The 13,305-nt window shown below is 45.6% G+C and overlaps 1 pseudogene; it reads left to right on the top strand.

Moving 5' to 3' along the window:
* The first annotated feature begins 4,309 nt into the window (after positions 1-4,309).
* On the top strand, positions 4,310-6,890 carry LOC133914035 (uncharacterized; annotated as a pseudogene).
* The last annotated feature ends 6,415 nt before the right edge of the window (positions 6,891-13,305 follow it).

Genomic DNA, 13,305 nt, shown 5'->3' with positions numbered 1-13,305 from the left:
CCACCGCACGAGTCTCGGTCTCCGCCGCGCAGGTCGCAGGCGTCGGCGCGGGCCCCATCCGCACCAGGCGCGGCTCCAGCACCGGAAACGCCGCCGCTGCCGTCGGCGACGGCGGAGACTCCGGCAGCAGGATCAAGGCCCGGGGTCGTTTTCCCCGGTCTCCCGGCGTCAACTCTTCAGCAGCTTCAGGGGCGCCCTCTTCTCTGGCGCGGCGGCTACTGCTTGTGGCGGCCCCGTCGCCAGCCTGCGCCGAGCTGCCAACAACCTCCTCACCCAGGAGTTCTTCCAGCCCGGGGAGTTCAGAGGCCTCGGGACTCCGGCTTCTTGGCCGGTCCACGGGCCCTTGGGCGTCAAACTCCGGCAGCCGCCTCATGATAGCCACCCGGTCGGGATGGGCGCAGAGCGCCATCTCCGGCCACGGGAGCTCCACCCGGCTCATGTCCTCCGACCCGGTGATCACTCGGGTCATCCCTCGCAGCTCCGCCTGCCCCAGATCCCAACTCGCGCCGATCTGGGTCCTAGTGATGTCCTCCGGCCCGGTATAGAACCAGCTTGGTCGGGCCCGCTCCCGCAAGGGCGCCAGTCGTCGACGCAGGAAGTCCACGACCACCATAACAGAGGTCAGCCCGGACTCGCGCAGCTCCAAGATGCGCTCCAGCACCGGCTTTAGCCTCGCATCTTCTGGCGGCGGCGCCTCCCACGTCGATCGCCGAGGTTCCGCCGCCTTCTCTGGCAACTCGAGCCGCTCGTGGGGGTCGATGTCGACGAAGAACCAGTCCCGTCGCCATTCCTCCCACTTGCTGCGCACCACCTGGGGAATATAATGGTCCCCCAGGCCTTCCCGGAGCCGAAGGTTGCAGCACCCCGCGACGTCCGCCGTGGAGTGCCCCCTCTTCTTCCCCACCGGCCGAAGGACGAAGAAGTGGCGAAGCAGCGTCGCCGACGGCATCACCCCCACGAACATTTCGCAGAGATGTGCGAAGACCGCCAATGCCACGACGGAATTGGGGCTTAGGTGCGCCATTTGGATGCCGTACGTCTCCAGCACTTGCAGGAAGAAGGCGGAGAACGGCGGCACTAGCCCCGCCGCCACGAAGGAGGTGAAGAGGACGGTTCGTCCAGGAACGGTCGTCGTCGGCGTCAGAGTCGCCGGCCTCACCACCACAGCACCCTCCTGACCTTCCGGCACCAGCAGCTTCTTGATTTTATCCGCCGCCTCCTCATTCCTCAGGCGTGATTCCGGCAAGATGCTGTCCGGAGTCCTATCCCGGCGTCCTCCTCCAACCCTCGTCATCTCAGCGGAGTGGAAGGCGTTTTTTTGGTGGTGAAGAGAGAGAGAAGGAAGAACGCTCCGGTCGCCTGGGAATTTCCTAGGGGCTTCGAAGCGCAAAGGAAGCAGGAGCACGGGTGCGAGAGAGCGTGAAAAAGGGGAACGGACCGATCCATTCCCCCTTTTATATCTCAAAATTCAAAAACTGCCGCCCCGGACGGTTCGCTCGGCGAAGCGTCGCCTCGGTCGACGCAACTGTCAGGCGAATCTCCCGCCGATCGCGCGATGTCAGCGGTTGCCAGGCGTATTTTCCTCGATCTGCGCGGCGACCGCGCGGGCCGCCCGTATGATTATCGTGCCCCTCGGAAGTTGTATGGACACGCGACCACTCATTTTCCCGTTGGGGCATACTTGAGGTCTAAAATCCGCAGGGGCCACCTCTCGAAAGCTTGCCACATGGCATCCGGCCAGCCTTGGCCTCGGTCGCGACGAAGGGCCCATTCGCAGTCTCCGTCCCATCGACTGCCAGCGGGCCCGGGGGCTACTGTCGGTGTATTTAGAACCAGGGGTCCCTAAGTCCCGAGGCCAGACCGGCCGTCCACCACATATCACCACCCTGCAAGATAGGTAGAAACAGAGTCCGAGGACTCGGTCCCCCGAAGGTTCGCGCAAGCTCGTTCAAAGACTTGAAGGGCCCCGTCGTCAGGGTGTCATCCAGTCAAGGGCCCGATGCCGCATTTAATAGGCGCGCGTGGCCTGACATTCTGACATCCTGACATTCTCGGCTGCCCACGCCCCAGTGTCAGACCCTGCCATGCAATGGCAGGGGGGCGTGGGTCCATTAAATGCACGGGTCCCGTCCCGTTTTCGCCTGCGCGCCTCGGGATAACGTCGCCAGAATCGAAGCGCTCGGCCTGCCACCCTGCCCTGGCAGGAGAACAAGACAGGGTGGGCGCACCGGGCACCTCTGAGGCTGTCCGGTGGGCCCTTTTCAGAGCACCCCGAAGCTTCCGCAGCGGCTGGTGGTCGAATGCACGCCGCCTTCCTCCACCGCCCCTGTCACTTCGCCAAAATGAAATGATTACGCCTTTCTCCGTGGCACCTGGGCATTCGCGTCCCCTCTTTCCCATTCAGGATATGTCGAGGTCGGCGCATCTATAAAAGGAAAGGATGGAGGACACCGAAAAGAGGAGAGAAAAAAGGAGAAGAAGAGAGTCAGTCGAAGAACAAGAAAACAATAGCCCCCGATCGCAAGACGATCAAGAGACCAGCTAGCTAGAACATAAGAGCCTCCAGCTCTTTGTAAACAGCTCTCCTTGGAGAACCAGATATATCCTTGAAGGATCCCCTTCAAGGATAGATATAACACTCATACAGGAGTAGGGTGTTACGCCCCCGCGCGGCCCGAACCTGTTCAAAAACCCGGTGTACCCGCAAGCCAGCGCATTTACTTCCGTTCCCGCTTTTTTTTCCGTACAAGCTTTTCTAGGATCATCCCTCCGGCCGAATCTCTAAAGAGGGGTCTCTCGGGATCCCTGCGACAGGAGTTCACTCTCCGACACATGCGAATTGGGTGTTAAATCAGGAGAGGCACGCGAATTGAGTATTAAATTCTGAAATCTCTCAAAGTCTGATAGCATAAACCCTTTCGAGTCTAGTGGTTCCTACTTGTCGGAGTAATGCTTCAAAGCTCTTCCAATGACTGAATTATATAAACCTGGAATTCACATAACAGGTACAAAATGGCGTGTTGCCACAATTCGAACCCTCAATTGTTTAGGGTGTGTTTAGTTCGTTGTATAAGGGTGGATGGGATCATCACACATTGAGGACTCATGGTGAATGGGATCATTCACCTTCACAAAATATTCGTTCAGATGCTGGATCGTCTATCCTAGAAAAAAGCCGGACGAGGCCGTTCGCTCGTCCGTGACTCCTCACCCCTATCCTATGACTAGTGAGGTCAGATGAACAGTATATTTCGCTTCCAAATTTTCATTGCCTCTATTTGGACAGTGGGGTTATCCTGGTCCAAAAAGGATGAAACTTTTTCTATATGTTCTATAATTCATGATGAATCCATTTTAAAAGGTTTAGCTCAATATCCCTTGTAGATTTTAAAATAAAAATCTCTAAAGAGGACTACTCCTAGAAATTCTAGCAATTTTTAAGGCTCTAAAGAAATTTCCAAAAATCTAAGAAAATTCAATAATATTTCTCTCATAATTCTCATGTGGCGTAATAATTTATAAAATTATTTTCAACCCTAGGTTATTTGGTTAAAAAAAATAAGTTCCTTTGCAATGCGCGCTCTCTCTCTATGTTTTTATCATTTCATGTGATATTCTCTTTTTAATTCAATTTAAATTCAAACATGCACAAAATCGTCAAAATTCTTATAAATATGATTGTGCATAAATTAGGATGTTCATCAAAAAATCATCATAGAAAACTGATTCATTCTATTACTCTAATCAAATAGAAAACTAACTCATCCAAAAAAACAGAAATAATTCTATTCCATCTAATCTTATACTTCATCCAAACACACCTTTACAAATTGTGGTGCAGTCCAGTGGTGACCAAAGAATGACCAAGACAGGTTCAGTTAAAGCCCAACAGATCACGACAAGTCGGCACCTGATGCACACGGAGGGAGCAAATACCACCACTGAAAGCGAAGGGTAACAACAACCTCCGTCGTTCGATAGCAACATAAATGGGGCACTTCACTGCACTCACGAGTCACGGGCACGAGGCGGGTGCAGCCATTATTAGTAGGGAGCGCGACCGACGGCTTGCTCAGCTGCCGTGAGCAGGTGAGCTTTTTTTTAGATGAAGGGTGTTTTTTTATTAAGAGAATAAAAATATTCCGTCAATTATTATAAAGATTGTTTTACTTGCAAATATAATTGGGTAAACAGATGCTATAAATCTCAAAAAACATAAGGAAAAAAAAACTCAATCATATATTCGATTGCTAAACTTCCATCCATACTTAACGAAAATCTCCATTGAGCAGGTGAGCTGAGACTTCCTATGCCGCTGGGCCAGACCGGTTATAGCTTCACATCTCTACTACTTAAAAAGTCTCCAATGAATTCGTTCATCCGCCCGCACCATCGTCCGCTCGCCTCGCTCTTTGTCCTGCTCCTCCCACACATCTTCCTTCGCCCGCCCGGATTCTTTGTCAGATTGTGCATCGTTAGCCAGCCTGCATCGTGCGTCGTCTGCTCCCCTTCCATTTCAGAAACACCCCTTCGTTCCCAGTCTGTGCGCGTCACTCCTGATTCTCCCGCATTGCTCGCGTCCTCCTCCTCCTCCTTCCTTGCCAGTCACCACCAACCCATTCACCCCAATGCACCAGCATCCCAACTCCCAACCCACTCATTGTGCGGCGCCAGATCCACATCGGGGTGAGCTCGAGCCATGGTCACACGCGATGCGGTGCCAGATCCACGGTGGTTGGGCGAGTTCCCCCTTAGGCAGCGGGTGTGGGGAGGGCTGCCTCTGCCACCTGCTCCGCTAACCCACTCCTCCTCGGCTTCCTTGTCGATGCCGCCAGCCTCGGTGCGCTCCTCTCGACCTACGCCACCGGGAATTCCTCCACCGCAACCGTCAAGGTCGCCACCCTCTTCGTCGATGCCTGCCATGGTGAGTAATTCAGGCCCCCTGTGCCCTTCTCTCTCGTTTCAGATTCCTCTTCTTTGGCGCCTCCTCATTGACAGTCCTCGATCGCTCTGAGGTCTTCCAGGCCAGGACTATCAAGGCGCCCATGGACATGATGGGCATGCGGCGGTTCGTCGTGGTTAGCGTTAGCTACGGCTACTTCATGGGGTACCTGATGGCGGCCATGTACACAGAGTCCGTGGAGCGTGTCCACAGGCATGTGCATCGAGGACAGAGACCTCGCCACCGGCCTGTTCCCCATCACTGGCGTCGGGGAGGCAGCCAGAGGATGTGCGGCGACTCGTGAAGTTCTCCTTCATCCGGCCACCGCCCATCATGCCCTCCCGCTTCCTCGAGAACTACATCAACGTCAGCTACCTCCTCTCTTGTTAATCTCTTCGTTAATTTTGTTTTCCTTTTGCCTTTGCTTAATTGCATAGTTACGATTCCATCTTGACGACAGCATCAGGTGATGGGCTAAGATCATATTCAGGAGAAGGGAGAGCTTTTGCATGCTCTGATCAATGGTAGGAAGCTATCAGATCTTCCAAAGATAAGCCAGGTAGTTTCTCATCGCAGGCAACTCCGAAAACCTTGTAATTAAATTAAATACCGGCAAACAAATGGGGAACTCTATTAACAATATGATTGCTCAATCATTGATGGTGTTCTTGGCTCAAGTATGCAGCCAACACTGATCATTTGAGGGGAGCAGGATCAAGTTTTCCCGATGGAACTGGTGGCCTGGCGCATAGATTGGAGAGATCAGTTTGGTGCTTCCCTTCTGACTCTCTGGTCCTTAAATGACAGGTTCATGTACCAAGCACACTATCTATTGCTAAATTGTATTGCAATACTCTACAGGCATCTTGAGGAGAGTCCTAGATTAGTAGTTGTAAAGAACGCAGGGTATGCAGCCAATCTAGAAAAGTTCAAAGAGGTGTGCAATAAAATCATCGAATATCACCAAGAACCGTTTTCAAACGCGTCAATTTGGGAAAAGTTAGTCATTGGTTGTTCTGCTTCCAACTAATAATGATCAAAATAATTTATAAAATTATACAGAAACTGGTTCGCGCCACCCAGCATGATAAGTATATGTATTTGTTCATGAAATTCGATTCATTTAAGTAATTCAATTGAATTGATGTATATATGATCAGAAGTTATGAAATAGATTATGGAATTTGATATTGGAAGTTCCAAAGTTCATGTTATTGTTTTGATATTAGAGTTTTCCATAAAATTATTTTCTTATAATCACTGAGTTTTTTTTGGAAATTAATTATAAATGGCTTATCAATACACATTTTTTTTATTTTAGTTCATCCTCACATTCTGGACTACAATTACAAATTACATTAACTTTTTTTCTTTAAATAGTAGATATTTTTCTGTGTAGGATAAAGACTTCATTGCAAACACCAGTTTACTATCTTAAGTGTTGTTCTTGCTTCCTGTTTTATTATACAGTTTCATTTTTCGCAGTGTAAGATATATGGAGCTTCAAGTATATTTTGAAAAAGTACCTCGCTTAAGCCTCGTGTAATACATGAATTTATATTTTGCTTGGCTTCGATTGAGACCATCAATGTGATGCAGTATATAAATGGCGGTGAATGATGAATTGAGACCACAAAAGTACTTTGCTTTCATTGTAGATCTACCATGACAAAAGTTTTTCTGCCTGCAACGCTTACGATTTTAGATAAGGACTATTTAATTATTATGTATCTATTTTCTTGTTAACTGTTGTTAATACTATTGTATATTTGTTTAAAGATTTCGTATGATGTTGATAACCACAATGGGAAACTGAGGTGTGAATTTCCTAAACATAGTTGTTGAATGTGCTATTGGTTGGATTTTTTTGTCTCTTTTGCAGAAATGCGAGGAGGGTGACAAGCTGCGAAGGGGAGTAGCGATGGATTTCAACAACCTGGTAGAATAATGGGTATGTTTGCATCAAAAATCAACAAATTGACCATTAGAGCATGATGATGGATATTGAATTGAGATTTTGTTTTGGGTTTAGTTAGCTCTGAGGGTATCTATGCTGGAACGATGATTATTTGTAATATTAGCTTAAAGTATTATTTTTATTTGATAACGAGAGTACGTGAGCTATAAAAAATAGAAGTGCTATTTTGGTCGAAGGATACACCATTCGCGCGCGTGTTCGTTCCTTTATTTTTTATAAATAATATATTTTTTATTTGAAACCTAGCAAGGAATGCTCAACCATAGATTTCGACATTACTCCGACATCACTGCATGACCACTCTAGCTGTTCTTTACCCCATCGGCTAGCAATTTCTTGTTTTTTTTTTATATCTAAGTACCAGCTAAATCAATACTTATTATGCTATTTTATATCCGTTCCCGTTGTAACGCAGAGCATGCCAATAGTCAGAAAAAAGCTTCACCACGCGCAGCGACCATGACGCGACGCCTGTGGCCAGTGTCCGGCCGAAAACGGCGTCAACTGATGGAGAAGAGCCGCAGCCGACTCAAAACGAAAGCATCATCCTTTGCTTTGGGTGCCGTACAAGCTCTCCTGTTCCGCCCGGAAGACGAATCATTGTGGTTGATTAGCTGCTGGTGCCTCTTGATCTTGCTACAGCGCCTACCTGTCCCGTATCTCCTCCATGTGATAGATCTGGAAGCACTGAAGGATTGATCTTACCGACTCTTTGTAGGTTGTAGGGTCATCCATGTGATAAATCTGGACAAGTGCATGGTTTCTATTTGGATAACAAAATAATGCACAAGAACATACTGAAGGGCAATACATCTTTGGGTTTTGAAAAAACCTGGTATTGCTCAGCAGGAGCGGGGAAGTGCCATGTTCTTAAACTGGAGACTGCATAGTAGTATTTGATTCCTGACTCCTGCAAGGTGAAGAGGGCCAGAGAATATTACAGAAAGAACAAGTCTGACTATCTTAGTCAAATCTCAGCTCAGATATTCCTGCGCTTGACAACAAATAGTGCAGATAAATTACCTGTTAGTTTTATACAGCAGTAAATCTCAAAAGCACCCACCATGCGATCTGCTCACACCAAAAGAACAAGGCTACAACCTTGACGCATAATCTGCAATCTGGAATCAGGAATGAGATGCGATGAATTGAATGAGGTGATTGAACTTGCATTGCCAGGAAGAGCAAAATGTTTTCAGTACCTTTCATTACAGAGTCGAAAACCCTGGACCTTGCTTCCAGCTCTTGCATGACTGCATCCAGATATACTTAAAAGGAAAAGATCTTGCTTACAGATACTAAACGTGCTGATACAGTGAAATGTAGCTGCCACATATTTCATGTATAATTCTTGAGAAGCTGCCTGCATGCCATAGTTGAACTCGGAACTGGCAATTAAATATAAGATATCATACAATAAAAATAATCTGGTAGGTCACAGGACAAACAACTAAGAGAATCAAATGAGTACATTCTTTTTTGAAGGCAAAACAAATCCAATTCAGTACCAAATACATCAATGTTTGTTTGAATGGCCCAAGAATTTGAAAAGTCTTTGATCGACTTATGATACAACATCAGCAAAGAAGTATAACAAAATGTGTGAAATGGAAAGCACGTCACAGTGTGTGTGCACTGAATCAGGAAGGTACTGACATATATATATATATATAGGACACCTATTCTATACCCCTAGGAGTATGTACTCCCACATGCAATATACCACCTAAACAAACACTTTATACTCTTTTATCATTTTTAGTATACTCTAATACTAATTCTAAGATACTCTAATATGAGTACATACTAGTTTTCCTATATATATATATATATATATTCTCGATCGAGCTACGTTCCATCCCCTCTGAAAATTCCGTTGGGCCTGAAAAACTTAAAAGAAGGATCAGCTGAAACCGAGTCCGAGTCCTCTCTGAAAAGTGTGTGTTCCACCTTTCAAGCAAAAAGTGTACTCCAAAACACCAGAGTCTGTAATGGTGCAGCGGACTGTTTGGCCGCACGGTGCTAACGGGTGGTTCCTGGTCCGATCTGGTTTGATCAGGCCTCTAGTTTGGTATCAGTTATAAGCGCTAAACTCTAAACCTTAACTCTAAATCTTAACGGTGTCCGGCGAACTGCTGGTAGCCACTGGTTAATGGAATGCAAATTTTCCTTGTAAAAAATCGATTTCAAAAAAAGAAAAGAAATTAAGAGGACCAGGCTTCCAAATGGAATTAAAGAATAAGATTGGCCCAATCTGTGCACCCATTAGCAATGGAGCCTACGAGTTGCTAGTTGCCATGGGGCAGGGTAACAGAATAGGCCATGAATGCGTAGTAGTTCTTGCCTTCTAGAGTGTAGACAGGTTACTGGCCCAGTTATGGGCCTTAAACTAGGTTATGTTTATGCTCCGTGAGGTCATGGATTTGTTTCTTGCTTGAGTGATTCAGTTGATTATGATCCCTTTGGTAGAACCTGACCACCTAAGTTTGAGTCCAGAATTTGGTACGGATGCTTATATTTTCTTTAGATTAAATTATGAGAGAAATAATATATACACATGTTAGTATGTTTAGTAGTCAAAGCATGAGCCCCGTGCTACTTGAGGTTAAGTCTCTAATTTAAACGTGTGTTAGGATGCATCAACATAAATATATGTGAATGTGAGTATGGTGTACATGATTAAGTGCATCTAGACTTGTACTCTCAAAAAAATTCTAAAGTGAGCTAAGAGATGGATTTGCAGCCTCAGACGGTTGAGCATGTGAATAGTGAACTATGGTGATGTTGGCGCATGTGCTTCTCTACTTATAATACGGGAACTAGCAATCAAAACCACTCGACTAGGTATTGGTGGCACCACGTGAGAAGGGAGTGAATTCCTTCAAAAAATTAAAAAAAAAAACAGAGAGAGAAGGGAGGGAAAAGAAACAAGAAGTGCAAAAGTTCACAGCCAAGCTAATGAAAAAGGCAGCACCGAAACGTGGAAAATACTAGAGACCTAAAGGGAAAATATTACCGGCTTTATAAGATTATGTTCTTCGATTCAGCAACGCCAAAGTTTAATCGCAGTGAATTTCGATTCAGCATTAGTTTTATAGAATATTTCGTAACGTCCTACTATCAACATCTCATATCAGTACCACAGATCTATATTTTTGTTTGCTGTAATGGGTTACATGAGAGGATCTTTGAGCTTTTTTTTTATTCTTGGTCTTTTAGGAGATTTTGATCGTGCATTTCTGTAATGTAAAAACACTCTTTGTCAAACAAAAGTCAAGCAAGTTTGGGACCGTATGTGATCACAATTTGATTCACAACCAGAGTTATGGTGCACCGTAGTTTGTTAGAACCTCAATCCACTCATCATAAACACATTTTCTTAGCATAATTTGCTTGGCTTGTGACGATTTAGTCATCTCAAAATCTGTGGCTTCAAGGCCATCCAATAGGCCTTCTTCTTTTTCCCTTGAATATCTTTTCAACATATATCCTGTTCTCAGATATAGTATCATGCATCAAAGTCACTGTAACTTTACCTTACCAGAAATTGATTCTTCTAGCTGTCTTAGAGAATAATGCAGTACTGGATCTGACGAAGCATGTGATCTTAACAAGATCTTCTCGTACGATGTTTCTCGAGAACGTTCTTGTCGTACGTTGTTGAGATAAAAGATGCCACGTGACTTATGATCATGCGAGCATAAGTAGGTTAATGAAACCATGGCCACAGAAATGTTGCAAACAGGTCGCGTATATCGGCAGAGTGCTGGATCCGCTGTCCTCCAGATGGTCCAAACACGAAATTAGGACCCACAAAGATCGGTTACAACAGAGGCCGGGTTGGAAATCCAGGGATTAGTGATCGATCAGGAGCAGCGTCGGGCCGCTCCTTGGTACCTGCAGCGGCAGGCAGGAAGAACAACTGCTGGAGGATGCGGTTGCTGCTCCCCAACACACGATTCCTGAAGAATTACTTGGGCGGCGCACAGTTGGCCTCTGCTTGGTTTGGAGGCACCAGGAACTTACGTGGCATAAGTGTAGTCTACACGGGCGCTGGGAATTTTGTGATTTAATTTCTCAGGCTTAGTGCTTAAAATTTAGGAGTATGACTACGACTGCCGCTTACGATTCGACCTGCGAGATTTAGGGTTCGAAGAGAAGATTTTAGAGATTACTGGTGTACTTCACAGGTTTAGAGAAATACTTAAGAAAACTGGTTGGCCTGTGTGGAGGAGATTTAGGGTGCCACCGGCTACGGACGGTGAAAAACAACTAGTCGGTGTGCCTATGAACGGAAGACAAGGATGCCAGGTTAACATAGCAGTGAGAGCATCGTTGGATACGGATGTGGAGCTAGCGATGTAGGGGAGTTGAACACCCAAGACTAAGGTTGAAGAATAAATATTCATCGTTGGATTCAAATTTGACAGTCCAGTACATCGACTGAAAAAAAAATCAAAAACAGATACATGATCATTAGCATCCACCTTAATTTATGCCTGAGAAAGTAATTCTCTACTCTGCTTCCAGTGCAATATGGCAAGCAACCCGTCTCTCTCCTCGAGACAAAGAACCCGGCCATCTCTCTCATGTATCGGTTGCGAGGGGATTTCTTCCATAAGATCCCAAGTTGAAAGCGGAGCTAAATGGCGTGTACTCGGACGAAGATTAGATGGTAAAACTTAAAAGATAAATATAATCCTGCATGCACCGGTCCATCTACGTGGTACCAAAACCCACCACAATTAGACATGTTCCAATTAAGCCTGACCTACGAGGCTACGAACATTAGCTTCCAGTCAGAAACATGTCAAATCTCCCCAATACTTTCGGTTTTCATAGGTCAAGATTCTTCAAGAATCAGCTCTGCGAGTGAGCTATGAGGTCATCACGAGTTGCATCATACAGTACCACAAGCACTAGGTTGTAGGCCTGGCTTTTCAGAGAGGCTGTGAAGACGAAACACATGAGGCGTCGGATTAGAATCCCGCAGGCGTGGTCATTGACTGAAATCTCAGTCGTTTTCAGGCGACCGAGGCTGAGGCAGTGAGGCTCGCATCCGCATGGCGCCGAGACGCCGGTGCAGTTAATTTCAGAGACGGCCTTGTCGGCGTGTCACGTCAGACGGCTACAGCGCCGTGAGAGCCTTTAAACATGCACGGCGGCGCACGGCGCGATGTGATTGCGATGGCGCCAGGATCAGCGAGGGGGAGCTCGCCGTGCGCGGCTGCGCACAGCGTCGCCGTTCCATCCCACTAGCCTTTTCGCCTCGTCCTTTCGTTTAGAACTTCGTTGGAAAACATGAACGACGGCGACGGACGCGACCGCCGTCCGTATGTGGCGCACGGCTGCTCGACTCGAGGCACCTGATTAGCCCCGAATTTCTTTTCAAGCTGATGACCTAAATAGTTTCGGCATTCAGTCGTCAAGTCAATTCGTCGCGTGACTCGATCGATGAAGTCTTGTTGTTGTTGTCCTTGGGTCGTCGCCGTGACCGGGAATCGTCTGGTGGGACGATGTTGCAAAGCCCTTGCTCGTGTTTGGAACACTTATTCTCGCGTTCCTGTGATATGTGATCCTAAATTTATCTTCAATAGCCTATATGGGATGAAAATATTACTTTCGATAAAAAATATAAGTTATTTAGGACATCGATATAATTTTCTTAATTGAACATCGACATGATCTACTGTTGGAACTTTGACGATTAATTTCTATAACATATATGATATCTAAAATAAAAGAATTATATTTTCTCAAAGTTTTTTTTTGATGAACCTACTCACATCTATCTTTATGTTGCTATTCTATCAAATTCTTTATATTTAACTGTCAAAGATAAAAAAGATTGACCGATAGGAATCATAAAGCGATTTATATTTTGGATCCAAGAGAGTATCTAATAACTAATGATTATCCAATAAATGATAAAGTATCTAATTCAACTAATAAAGCTACTCACTTTGGTCACGAAAACATTAGTGATAGGTTAGATCATTATTGTAGATTTGATCATTATTTTCTATTTGAATATATAGTTATATATTAAAAAGTTATTAAAAACTACTTTTTAAAGCAAATTTACACATTATTTTTAGTTTCCAATCAAAATACTTTTAAAGTTATTGATAGTTTTTATAAGTCGAATCACTTTCGAAATGTCATGTTTTTGTAAATGAAGTGTATGACAAAAGTTTTAATTCCATTGCAACACTAAGCCGACAATTTAACATAGTTTGAAAAACAGTAAAGACAACTAACCACATGTCCTTACATCGCATTCATAATACCGTCTCGCATGCAAAATACAAATCTAATCATCTCAAAGAAAGGTAAACAGACTAACTACGTAGTAATTTCACTTAATAATGATCTCTACTACCAA

This window comes from Phragmites australis, chromosome 4 (genome assembly GCF_958298935.1).
Source record: "Phragmites australis chromosome 4, lpPhrAust1.1, whole genome shotgun sequence".
NCBI lineage: Eukaryota > Viridiplantae > Streptophyta > Magnoliopsida > Poales > Poaceae > Phragmites > Phragmites australis.
The sequence above is the reverse complement of the archived record's forward strand: the minus strand, read 5'-3'. Positions and strand labels throughout refer to the sequence as shown.